This window comes from Eurosta solidaginis, chromosome 5 (genome assembly GCF_040869045.1).
Source record: "Eurosta solidaginis isolate ZX-2024a chromosome 5, ASM4086904v1, whole genome shotgun sequence".
In the NCBI taxonomy this organism is placed as follows: Eukaryota; Metazoa; Arthropoda; class Insecta; order Diptera; family Tephritidae; genus Eurosta; species Eurosta solidaginis.
In genome coordinates, this window is record NC_090323.1 from 45,977,326 (window position 1) to 45,991,360 (window position 14,035).

General features: G+C 37.0%; 1 protein-coding gene across 3 annotated transcripts in view; it reads left to right on the forward strand.

The window, feature by feature from the left end:
• LOC137254029 (battenin-like) overlaps positions 1 to 14,035 on the forward strand; it is a 59,947-nt gene that overhangs the window by 13,244 nt on the left and 32,668 nt on the right. The window contains exon 1 of one of the 3 annotated variants that reach the window (XM_067791700.1): positions 8,635 to 9,010. The exons of the other annotated variants lie outside the window; for them this stretch is intronic. The gene's annotated coding sequence lies outside the window, so the exon portion shown is untranslated. Of the gene's footprint in view, positions 1 to 8,634; positions 9,011 to 14,035 lie in introns of those variants that run through there. 3 annotated transcript variants of the gene reach the window in all.

The window sequence follows — 14,035 nt, forward strand, 5'->3', positions numbered from 1 at the left end:
CATTTATGTATAGAACCGCATTGTATTGAGAGAAATTTGGAACGAAAAAATTACTAACTAGGTATGTTACGTTCTTACCATTGACGATATTATATTGATATTCACAAAAATATCGATATATTTTGGCGCTGGTATCAGATTACTAAACCTGTAAATTTGTTGCTTTTCAAAGCAGATCCTGGTTCTCTTGCTTTTAAATGGATTTGATAAAGGCAATACACAAAACACACGCACCCGCCTCGGCGCGGCTAAAACCAAGGAACAAAAAACACAAGGAAAGCTAGACGTCGAAAGCTTCAATCACAACAGACTGCCAATGATTTCTCAACCCGACTCTCACACCTGCCCTCTGAGAGCACAACTCAGCCTGAAGGAATACAGAAACAGTGGGAGCATATCTCCAAAGCACTTCGTACTGCCGCCGAGGAAAAAATTGATTACCGGCGGCCACGAAAAAACAAAAGGTACGATGAAGAATGCCGCGCTGCAATCGAAAGAAAAGACGCTGCCTACAGGGCTACGTTAAAAGCGAGCGCAAGAAGAGGAGTGTGTGAACGCTATCGTGATTTGAAAAGGGAAGCGAAACGCCTTTTCAGGAAGAAAAAAGCAGAAGCAGAAATGCGTGAGTGCGAGGAGCTTGAGCTGCTAGCCACCCGAAAATTTTACCAAAAAATACGGCGACAAACGGAAGGTTTTAAGACCGGGGCAAACTCCTGTATGAACGAAAACGGCGACCTTGTAACTGATGTCCAGAGAGTGCTTAGATTATGGAGGGAACACTTCTCTGCTCTTCTAAATGGAGGCAGCGATTTACCGCGCAAAGATGACGAACCCGATCCCGCTATCGATGATGATGGAATATATGTCCTCCGCCCGATTATGACGAAGTTAGTTGCGCCAAATCTTGGAAAAAACCCGTGAAAAGAGAATCGACACACATCACCTCTTCGTCGATTTTAAAGCCGCCTTCGACAGCACGAAAAGGAGCTGCCTCTATGCCGCTATGTCTGAATTTGGTTTCCCTGCAAAACTTATACGGCTGTGCAAAATGACGTTGAGCAACACCATCAGCTCAGGCAGAATTGGGAAGGACCTCTCCTAGCCGTTCGAAACTAAACGAGGTTTCAGACAGGGTGACCCCCTATCGTGCGATTTCTTTAATTTAAAGCGGCAGAAGATTATACTAGCTGCAGATCTTAACCGCACTGGAACAATATTTTATAAAAGCGTGCAATTACTGGCATATGCTGATGACATTGATATCATCGGCCTAAACACCCGCGCTGTTAGTTCTACTTACTCCAAACTGGGATATAGAGTAAACTTCGATGGAGGAATGGGAGGAAGGCGAGTGGGGTTCCGAATTGAACATACGCAACGAAATTGCTAAGGACCCACCGGGAATTTTTCGAGATCACAATGTTTTTAGCCAAGTTTGAATAAGTAACGTACGTATTCAGAGCCTTAAAAGAACGCCTCGCGGGCAGCTCTTGGGGCGTAGACAAAAGAAACCTAATTGTCGGCCGCTTGTATGGCACGCGTCTCCAATATGGTCGCGGTGCCTTAAAGAAACACGAGGGAGGAAATTGCAGCCCTGTCAAAATACAGCGCCCAGAATAGCCACGGAATGTCTTTTTATGTGTTCGCAACATCATCTACATAGAGAGGCGAGAATACTCCCCATAAAGCATAGAAATGAAATGCTGAACATATAGTTTCTGGTGAATACCCAGGAACCTTGGTATCCAAACAGACATCTGAATAAAGTGGCCCGCCTCTATTAGGAATTCATCTTCGTAAGCATTATAAAGAATTTCGACATTCAAGAAGTCAGCCGTATAAAGAAAATAAGCACAAAAACGTCCTGATAGACATCTATAAAAACTCTGAAAATTACTATGTCAACAATTGACTGGTCAATCCTGTTCTCAGAGAAAAATACTCTAAACTCGCAGTTGAGGAAAGGAGCTTCCCCAGGGAGATGTGCATCAATCTAGCTCAACTCCAATCTATTTACTGTAATAGATTGAACTCTTACTTACCCAGAATCAACACCGATATAATCACTGTATGTTCCGCTTTTAAGGTGTTCACACATAACACAAACCATCTTTTCAATTGCCCAACCCTTCTCACACCTATGGAACAGCAAGTTTCCTCGGACTCCCGTTAGATGATATTTATTGATGACCTTTGTGAGCTATCGCACCTTTTAGTTTTCTTGAAGCTAGTTTTTTCGATAGTCAAGTAGAGATAAGAGTGGCGGGTCTTTCGATTTTATTTAAGTCTATGCGCGAAAGTAATGGGTTCAATACACATGAATTAGGAAACATTTTGTTGGGCGAATGTGCCACTACCCTACACTTAATGCGGAATTTCACAAAAGATAAACATTTATGTTAGTAGAATGAGGAACTTCCATGTACATATGCCCTCGAACTCTGCCCAACCTTAAGCCATGTATTACTTCTTGTTTATAACTGTCCACAATATAGCGAACTCGCAAGTACTGATAACATACATTGACTAGTCTTTTCGGATTCAGTGGGTTGTTTAGCGAAACCTTTTCAAGGAGTAACCAGCGCAATTTATAGCTTCTCCAACCCACTGAAACCTCACCTACCCGTCGCAAATCCTGTTTCTCTAGCGGGCGAGGCTTTGGCGGCCTAAGTTTCTCAGAAAATTAGGGAGTGGGGACGAGATGGCCTAGAAAGGTTCAAGAGGCCATATTAAATTGTGCCCGAGATGGGTGTTATCCAAATCTTCGCGCAGTGTACTCACCGCTATAACATTAAGAACAACAACATTTGCAGTTCTATGTTTTTAAATTCTGTCCAAACCTTAATACCTACATACATAAAAAAATGTTTTCAAGATCGTTAGTATCAAGATCACTTAAAAACTCAATTGCTTAACGATAAATTTTGCTGATAACAAGGAAAGAATTGTTGAAGCCTACACACTGATGATGATCGCCCGACTGTATTCACGTGTTCGTGTTTTTATACTCAGTTGAGCAGAGATCACAGAGTATATTAACTTTGATTGGATAACGGTTGGTTGTACAGGTATAAAGGAATCGAGATAGATATAGACTTCCATATATCAAAATCATCAGTATCGAAAAAAAATTCGATTGAGCCATGTCCGTCCGTCCGTCCGTCCGTCCGTTAACACGATAACTTGAGTAAATTTTGAGGTATCTTGATGAAATTTGGTATGTAGGTTTCTGGGCACTCATCTCAGATCGCTATTTAAAATGAACGATATCGGACAATAACCACGCCCACTTTTTCGATATCGAAAATTTCGAAAAATCGAAAAAGTGCGATAATTCATTACCAAATACGGATTAAGCGATGAAACTTGGTAGGTGAGTTGAACTTATGACGCAGAATAGAAAACTAGTAAAATTTTGGACAATGGGAGTGGCACCGCCCACTTTTAAAAGAAGGTAATTTCGAAGTTTTGCAAGCTGTAATTTGGCAGTCGTTGAAGATATCATGATGAAATTTGGCGGGAAGGTTACTTTTATTACTATATGTCTGCTTAATAAAAATTAGCAAAATCGGAGAACGACCACGCCCACTTTAAAAAAAAAATTTTTTTTTAATTCAAATTTTAAAAGAAAAGTTAATATCTTTACAGTATATAAGTAAATTATGTCAACATTCAACTCGAGTAATGATATGTTGCAACAAAATACAAAAATAAAAGAAAATTTCAAAGTGGGCGTGGCTCCGCCCTTTTTCATTTAATTTGTCTAGGATACTTTTAATGCCATAAGTCGAACAAAAATTTACCAATCCTTGTGAAATTTGGTATAGGCTTAGATTCTAGGACGATAACTCTTTTCTGTGAAAAAGGGCGAAATCGGTTGAAGCCACGCCCAGTTTTTATACACAGTCGACCGTCTGTCCTTCCGCTCGACCGTCAACACGATAACTGGAACAAAAATCGATATATCTTTACTAAACTCAGTTCACGTACTTATCTGAACTCACTTTGTATTGGTGTAAAAAATGGCCGAAATCCGACTATGACCACGCCCACTTTTTCGATATCGAAAATTACGAAAAATGAAAAAAATGCCATAATTATATACCAAATACGAAAAAAGGGATGAAACATGGTAATTGTATTGGTCTATTGACGCAAAATATAACTTTAGAAAAAAACTTTGTAAAATGGGTGTGACACCTACCATATTAAGTAGAAGAAAGTGAAAAAGTTTTGCAGGGCGAAATCAAAAGCCCTTGGAATCTTGGAAGGAATACTGTTCGTGGTATTACATATATAAATAAATTAGCGGTACCCGACAGATGATGTTCTGGATCACCCTGGTCCACATTTTGGTCGATATCTCGAAAACACCTTCACATATGCAACTAAGGGCCACCCCTTTTAAAACCCTCATTAATACCTTTAATTTGATACCCATATCGTACAAACACATTCTAGAGTCACCCCTGGTCCACGTTTATGGCGATATCTTGAAAAGGTGTCCACCAATAGAACTAAGGCCCACGCCCTTTTAAAATACTCACTAACACCTTTCATTTGATACCCATATCGTACAAACAAATTCTAGAGTCAGGCCTGGCCCACCTTTATGGCGATATCCCTAAATGGCGTCCATCTATAGAACTATGGCCCACTTCCTCTTAAAATACTCTTTAATACCTTCCATTTGATACACATGTCATACAAACACATTCCAGGGTTACCCTAGGTTCTTTTTACAACATGGTGATTTTCCCTTACTTTGTCTCCACAGCTCTCAACTGAGTATGTAATGTTCGGTTACACCCGAACTTAGCCTTCCTTACTTGTTTTTTATAATTTTTTTTTGTCTTCCTTTTTTGCTTTCGGTATAATTAATTAGTTTTGATTTTTGTTCAGCGGACACTTGTAGTATATTTTGAAATTGGGTCGTTGCAGGAAGAGAACAAAAAAAAAAAAAATGAAATGAAAAATCAAAAACAAGTTTCGTCAACGAGAAGGGGCAACCGATCAACGTATGATCATACAATGGATATGATCGACAATACGCGACAAATTGCACCTGTAAAGAAAGAACATCAAAGCAACACAAAGTCAAGCATTGCATTTTTTTATAATCAGTTGAGCAGAGCTCACAGAGTATATTAAGTTTGATTGGATAACGGTTGTTTGTACAGGTATAAAGGAATCGAGATAGATATAGACTTCCATATATCAGAATCATCAGGATCGAAAAAAAATTTGATTGAGCCATGTCCATCCGTCCGTCCGTGCGTTAAAACGATAACTTGAGCAAATTTTGAGGTATCTTGATGGAATTTGGCATGTAGGTTCCTGAGTACTCATCTCAGATCGCTATTTAAAATGAACGATATCGGACTATAACCATGCCCACTTTTTCGATATCGAAAATTTCGAAAAACCGAAAAAGTGCGATAATTCATTACAAAAGACCGATAAAGCGACGAAACTTGGTAGATGAGTTGAACTTATGACGCAAAATAGAAAATTAGTAAAATTTTGGACAATGGGCGTGGAACCGCCCACTTTTAAAAGAAGGTAATTTAAAATTTTTGCAAGCTGTTATTTGTCAGTCGTTGAAGATATCATGATGAAATTTGGCAGGGACGTTACTCCTATTACTTTATGTACGCCTAATAAAAATTAGCAAAATCGGAGAAGGACCACGCCCACTTTAAAAAAAAAATTTTTTTAAGTAAAATTTTAACAAAAAATTTAATATCTTTACAGTATATAAGTAAATTATGTCAACATTCAACTCCAGTAATGATATGATGCAACAAAATACAAAAATAAAAGAAAATTTCAAAATGGGCGTGGCTCCGCCCTTTTTCATTTAATTTGTCTAGGATACTTTTAACGCCATAAGTCAAACAAAAATTAACCAATCCTTTTGAGATTTGGTAGGGGCATAGATTTTATGATGTTAACTGTTTTCTGTGAAACTCTGCGAAATCGGTTGATGCCACGCCCAGTTTTTATACACAGTCGTTCGTCTGTCCTTCCGCATGGCCGTTAACACGATAACTTGAGCAAAAATCGACATATCTTTAATGAACTTAGTTCACGTACTTACTTGAACTCACTTTATCTTGGTATGAAAAATGAACGAAATCCGACTATGACCACGCCCACTCTTTCGATATCGAAAATTACGAAAAATGAAAAAAATGCCATAATTCTATACCAAATACGAAAAAAGGGATGAAACATGGTAATTGGATTGGTTTATTGACGCGATATATAACTTCAGAAAAAACTTTGTAAAATGGTTGACACCTACCATATTAAGTAGAAGAAAATGAAAAATTTCTACAGGGCGAAATAAAAAACCCCTGAAATCTTGGCAGGTATTACATATATAAATAAATTAGCGGTATCCAACAGATGATGTTCTGGGTCACCCTGGTCCACATTTTGGTCGATATCTGGAAAACGCCTTCACATATACAACTACCACCACTCCCTTTTAAAACTCTCATTAATACCCTTAATTTTATACCCATATCGTACAAACACATTCTAGAGTCACCCCTGGTCCACCTTTATGGCGATATTTCGAAACGGCGTCCACCTATAGAACTAAGGCCATCTCCCTTTTAAAATACTCATTAACACCCTTCGTTTGATACCCATATTGTACAAACGCATTCTAGAGTCACCCCTGGTCCACCTTTATGGCGATATCTCGAAAAGGCGACCACCTATACAACTACCACCACTCCTTTTTAAAACCCTCATTAATACCTTTAATTTGATACCCATATCGTACAAACACATTCTAGAGTCACCCCTGGTCCACCTTTATGGCGATATTTCGAAAAGGCGTCCACCTATAGAACTAAGGCCCTCTCCATTTTAAAATACTCATTAACACCTTTCGTTTGATACCCATATTGTACAAACGCATTCTAGAGTCACCCCTGGTCCACCTTTATGGCGATACCTCGAAAAAGCGACCACCTATACAACTACCACCACTCCCTTTTAAAACCCTCATTAATACCTTTAATTTGATACCCATATCGTACAAACAAATTCTAGAGTCAACCCTGATCCACCTTTATGGCGATATCCCTAAATGGCGTCCACCTATAGAACTATGGCCCACTCCCTCATAAGATACTCTTTAATGCCTTTCATTTGATACACATGTCATACAAACACATTCCAGGGTTTCCTCGGTTCATTTTCCTACATGGTTATTTTCTCTTATGTTGTCACCATAGCTCTCAACTGAGTATGTAATGTCCGGTTACACCCGAACTTAATCTTCCCTACTTGTTTATTGTACGTTTTGCTTTTGTTTTTTATAGATTGTGCTTGGTCCCATTAGGGGCTTTTGCGCCTAATTTGCTTGGATAATTTTATAATCAGCTGAACAGTGTATATTAATTTTGTTCGCATAACGGTACCCCGTAACGGCATAAACTAATCGAGATACATATAGAATTCTATATATCAAAATGATTTGGGCGAAAAAAGAAATTCATTTATTCATGTCCGTCCATCCGTCCGTAAACACGATAACTTGAGTAAAGTTTGAGGTATCTTAATGAAATTTGGTATATAAGTTCCTGGGCACTCATCTCTGATCATTATTTAAAATGAATGAAATCGGACTATAACCACGCCCACTTTTTCGATTTCGAATATTTCGAAAAACCGAAAAAGTGCATTACCAAAGACGGATAAAGCGATAAAACTTGGTAGGTGGATTGACCTTGTAACTCAAAATTTAAAATTAGAAAAATTTTGGACAATGGGCGTGGCACCGCCCACTTTTAAAAGAAGCTAATTTAAAAGTTTTGCAAGATGTAATTTGGGAAACCTTTGTAAAATGGGTGTGACACCTACCATATTAAGTAGAAGAAAATGAAAAAGTTTTGCAGGGCGAAATCAAAAGCCCTTGGAATCTTGGAAGGAATACTGTTCGCGGTATTACATATATAAATAAATTAGCGGTACCCGACAGATGATGTTCTGGTTCACCCTGGTCCACATTTTGGTCGATATCTCCAAAACGCTTTCTCATATACAACTAAGGGTCACTCCCTTTTAAAACTCTCATTTAATTTGATACCCATATCGTACAAACACATTATAGAGTTACCCCTGGTGCACCTATATGGCTATATCTCGACCTATAGAACTAAGGCCCACTCCCTTTTAAAATTCTCTTTAATACCTTTCATTTGATACCCATGGCACACAAACACATTCTAAGGTTACTTCAGGCTCATTTTCCTACACGGTGTTTTTCCCTTCCTTATTTGACAAAGGATGAAGGAAAAGCGTTCTGAAAAACGTCACCCTTAGTCTACAATTTGGTCGACATTTCCCAAACGTATGTGAAATGGAATTAAAAACCACTTAAAAACCATCTACGAAACCAACGCAGCTAAGCTCTCAGCTGAGTATGTAATGTTCGGGTACACCCGAACTTAGCCTTCCTTACTTGTTTTGCTTGTTATTCTTTGTTGCTGTTAAGTTTTTTGTGATTTTGAACAGACTGTAAATTTTTTTTTTAATTTTTTTCCTTTGTTTTACCTTTTACATTCGATTACTGATTCGAGTACGATTCTGATGGGCGTTTTTTTTTTTTTTTGGATGTCAGTTTCAGTTGCTTGCGACAGGCAGCTCGTAAAAGACGCGAAACGTTTAAGTCATTCGAAGTACAAAAGAACAAATTTATTTGTGCGAATTGTTGGAGATTATTTTAATTTTCGCGAAGTGATTAAATAAAAAGCGGAAGAAAAAACTAGTTATATATGAAATAATTTAAGAAAATTCTAAAGTTGTGATATAGGAATATGTAAAAAAATTGTTTTTTTTTTTTTTAATATTTTCTTCGTATCCTGCAATTGGATCCATCTATTGCTAAAGCTTATTTAATGTGTGTACAAAATCTGATATTCATTATATAAAAGAAAGCTGGACTTCAATTACAAAGTGAACTTCCGGTTTAAAAAATAATTTTTTATTGGTAAGTTCACATGTGGTTATTCTCTTACATTTTACCTAGGAAGCTGAGCGTATCATAAAAAATTATACATAATAATGAAAATAATAAAAAAAATGAACATAACGCAAAAATTTGAAAAAGTTACAGGAACACGAATGCAAAATTTTATAAAAATTTGTTTGATAATATTTTTTACATCTAAATTTTTTTTGTACTATTCAAGGTATGTTTGTAGCTCTAGACCAGTATATATATATGTATGTTTAATAAAAGACAGCACATGTGTTTACACAATATCTATGTATATATTTGTCAAGAACAAGAAAGTAACTTTTTTTGTACTTGGAAATTTGATGGTCTCAGCTGTAATAGAAATATAGAGATGTAGCACGCGCTCCAATGGACAGTGATCCAGATTCCGACAGTGGCATGTAGGATGGTTTCGCCAGTAAAGAGGTCATAGTTTAAAAAGCGTTTCCCTCCTTGAGAGTTAAAGATATCAGCTCAGCTTTATTAACCCGTTACATTTTTGGAAATTGTTATTCTTATGCCGTCAGTTACTTTCAAGAAGCCAGTTACTTGTATTGAGCTGGTTACTTTTATGGATCCGGTTGCTTTTGTTAAGCCGATAACTTTTATGGTGCCTTTTACGAATGGTTACTTATTTTTAGTGTACTTTCTTTAGAAGGTTACTTTTTTAAGAACAGTTTAATTAAAAAAAAAAATGATTCGTTTTTAATTTCAGTTTTCTCTAAGCATCTGTGATATGGTCTAATAAACAGTTATCATTTGCCTTTGCCCTTTCCCTTAAATGTGGTGCCGCGTAAACTGCTTGGTTTCTAATGCACTCGTCTACGGGCTTTGATCTAATATCTGACAAATTGTCGATCCACTTTTAAATTAAGCCTGTTCGAAGTTATACTCTAGCTCAAATATCAATTACATGCATTTCCGCTTAGGAAGTGGCGGGGTACCATCGCATTCGAGTACCAGCTCATGTTTTAAAACCTCTAAGCCAGGTCGGTATATTGAATTCCTGTTTCCTTATGTACCCGATTAACAACGCATTCCGTGACATTGTTACCGTGGACACTAAATGGGGTTACACTGAAATGACAGTCTTTGGTCCGGAAGAATCCCGCGTCGCTCATGTACATAGAACCGACTGCTTTGGGAAGCGGCTACAACAACATTGTTACCGTAGGGGTTACTTTATCAATTACTTACTTAGTTGCAATATAAGAATGACTATGCGTTCATATGTTCATATGTCTTGTCACATTACCAATTTTAAGCTGAGATATTTTCAGACCCTAAGGTATCAAATGTAGCCTATTTCCCTGATGAGGGCACAAGTAATAACCCCGAAAACCAGACGATGCAGTTTTTTAAGATAAACATACCACTGAAGGTTCTGTCCAATATAACCTCTAGTTATAGCGCCTTATATATCAGCCAAAAAAAAAACACGGATACACTGCCTAGGCCGTGCTATGCGATTGAAAGTTGGTGCTTCGGCCAAGAAGGTATTCTTATCTTATCAGGGTATTAAGAAGATAGCACTCATTCCGCTGGAAGCAGCAGGTGGAAAACGATTTAAATTAACTTAGTGTAACCAATTGGCGCCCCTTAGCCCTGCAAGAAGCGACTGGCACGACATGTTCGAAGCCCAAACCCGTTAAATGAATAAAGTAGGTGGTGTAATGGTAGTGTGCTCCGCTTACCACACCGATGATCCTGGGTTCATGAGTCGGGCAAAGCAACATCAATATTTTAGAAAAAGTTTTCTCAATTAAAATAAAAATTTTCCAAGCGCGGTCGCCCCTCTGCAGTGTTTGTCAAGCACTCCGATTGTATTTATGACATGAAAAGCTTTTATGTGAAAACTCTCATCTGCCTTGCAGATGTCATTCAGAGTCGGCATAAAACAAGTAGGTCCCGTCCCGCCAATTTATAGGAAAAATTAAAAAGGAGCACGACACAAATTGGAAGCGAACCTTGACATTAAATCTCTTCGGAGGTTATCGCGCCTTAAATTTTTTGTTTAAACACGTCTACTCCAAAGCCTTTTGTTGTGAGGCTTTTTACAGAAGCAACTTTGAACTGATAGATAGAGCTATTTCTAGACATGACTTTTTGTAACAAGATAGAGCGCTCTCATGTGCGGATCCAAATTTTCCTCATAACTTTTAAAAGAAAAGAACCGAGACTCCATGAAGGATATTTACAAAGGAGTTGCTCGTACTTCCCACGTTTAGGTAAAATACTAACTTATCCTTTCTCCGCATGTGAGGAATGTATGTTTTGTTGTTGTTGTGGCCATAAGAAGGAATGTATCCCATTAGTAGATAGATGATAGATGCTTAACATATATTGAATAAGTCTGAGGCTATGTGGACTATTAGACACTGCAGCAGTCTGTTCGGTCCTGCAGATGTGAAGTGGCTTAAATTCATTGCACTCTCTTAAAATATTTAGCTTTCTTTTCAATCTAGAATGATATCCGCCGAAACAGATAAACTTTCGCCAACAATCTTTTCATGGCCGAAATACACTCGGAAACATGGGTTTTTTCTATTAAAATTCTTCTATTAGATCAATGACATATAATCACAGCTGTTAAGGCTTTTTTCATTTCACAAAGAATTATGATTATATTGTAACGCATTTTGGGAATTTCTGCTTATTTGTAACCTTCTGCTAATGTTCGAATCGCTAAATTGTTGAATAAATAACTCCAATATTCAATAATGCAAAATGGTCTTTATTATATTACTTTGAAAGTACTTCAAAATAACACTTATACTTCGCAATCAATAGCGTGTTTAAATCAGAACTGATTACTGATTTCTCAGCTTACGCTGCTTTTATACTCTCAGTTTTCTCGTTCATCCATTTCTCCTAAGGTATAGTTATTTCGCGAAACTTTATTCCAGAACAATTGTATCCCTTGCTTGGTTATTAGCTATATACATGTATACCTATTTGTAGTTTATGTTTCTCTTATAGCCATATGCGGGTGTATGCGTAAGTACTACTTCGGCTGATAATTACATGTGTTTGCGGGTATCTCTTAGTTGCCTTGTATGCACATATGTGTGTAAATGTTGATTGATTTGTATACGTATATACGAGTGGCTGCTTTGTATCAGCTTAGTGATACCAGCATCAGGCTAGTGATGCTAATATTCGTCACAATATATACCAAAATTTTCGTTATCTCTGGATTCTTTAGTAGACATTCTTTCAAAATCACCAAAGTATCTGGTAATTCATGTATAGAATTGTTTTCAAATTATTTCGCTAATTGCTGCTATTATATTTTATTTTGGCTTTACATAAATCTTATGTTATCAAAATTTAAAAAATTACATCATCAAAAGAAACAGAAGTGTATTATATATACAGCGAGCTTATTATTATCTTGAATTACGATCGTTAAACCATTTGCTTATCTCTCTTAAAATTTTAATCATTTCCATTCTAGAAAGTTTCTCTAGTTCGAATTCAGAGTGAAGTAAGTGCACACAGTTGACAAAGCGCCCTTCTTGTGAAATTTTCATTGGACATTATTATAAATTAGTACGCCGGTTGACTCAAAATATCATACAATTTTACAACCAAAATAATACCGAACCTCTCTTTTTCGAATACGGACATGAAAAAATAAACGAAATGTAAAACCCAGAAAAATCTAAATGCTGGTTTTTCTTTTAACTTTTTAAACTCAGCTTAGCAAAGCTCACAGAGTATATTAAATTTGTTGACACAACGGTACGTTGTAAAGGAATAAACTAATCGAGGCTGGCATATATCAAATCAGCATGAAAAATTAAATTAATTTAGCGTCCGTCCATCTGCGAACACGATCACTTGAGTAAATCTTGTTGAAATTTGTGGCTTCCTTGCCATTCATCATTTAACGCAATTTAATACGAGCGAAACGGAACGATAACCACTTTTTATGCACATACAATTTTCCATTTTAAATTTTAAAAAGGACCGTGGCAACACCAATTTCAAAATCAAGGGAACAAGCCTGGAAAAACGAACGAAATCGGTGAACACCGCGCCCACTTTTATATGAAAGTGGTTTAAAAGGAACGTAGACGATTAAAATTGGCTTTATCTTTGAGAAAAATAGTTTTATATCAATGCCGTTTTACTTCTGCAGTGTATTCATAAAAAAAATAAAAAAAAAATGTTGGAAATGGGCGTGGCATCGTCCGTTTTCTGCTAAACAATTCTACAAGTTTCGGGATACATAAATCGAATAACAACTGAGGTATGTTGACGAAACTCGGTACACATATTCTCCTTATAACCACAAGTATTTCTGCCAAAATCGGATAATGACCCCGCCCACTTTTGTATAAACCGCTTCCGCTTGGCTCTAAACATTACGGGTCACTTTTTCGCCGACCTATGTCAACTTAAAAAAATATTCAACGATTCCGTGATAATTAAATCAAATTTTAGTAAAGCAAACTATTTCATGTACAATTTATTTACTAGGGCTCGGAATATTATTCGATTAATAGACTAACCAGTAAACCGTTAGCTTACTTACTAATCCGTTAACGGTATTCGAATAGCCGCCTAGCTTCGATTAATCGAACAGTCGCTTTATGTCGACTACTCGAGTGATATAATTAATAATTTTTTAAATCGACTTGTCTTTTGAAATTTCTGTAACAAATGTAAAAATTTCAAATACGTCGAAAAATTAAAATACACAAAATTGAGTGGACTATAAATTAAAAGAAAAACAAGTAAGGCTAAGTTCGGGTGTAACCGAACATTACATACCCAGTTGAGAGCTATGGAGACAAAATAAGAGAAAATCACCAGGTAGGAAAATGAACCTTGGGAAACCTTGGAATGTGTTTGTATGACATAGGTTTCAAATGGAAGGTATTAACGAGTATTTTAAAAGGGAGTGGGCTATAATTCTATAGGTGGACGCCATTTCGGGATATCGCCATAAAGGTGGACCAGGGCTGACTCTAAAATTTGTTTGTACGATATGGGTATCAAATGAAAGGT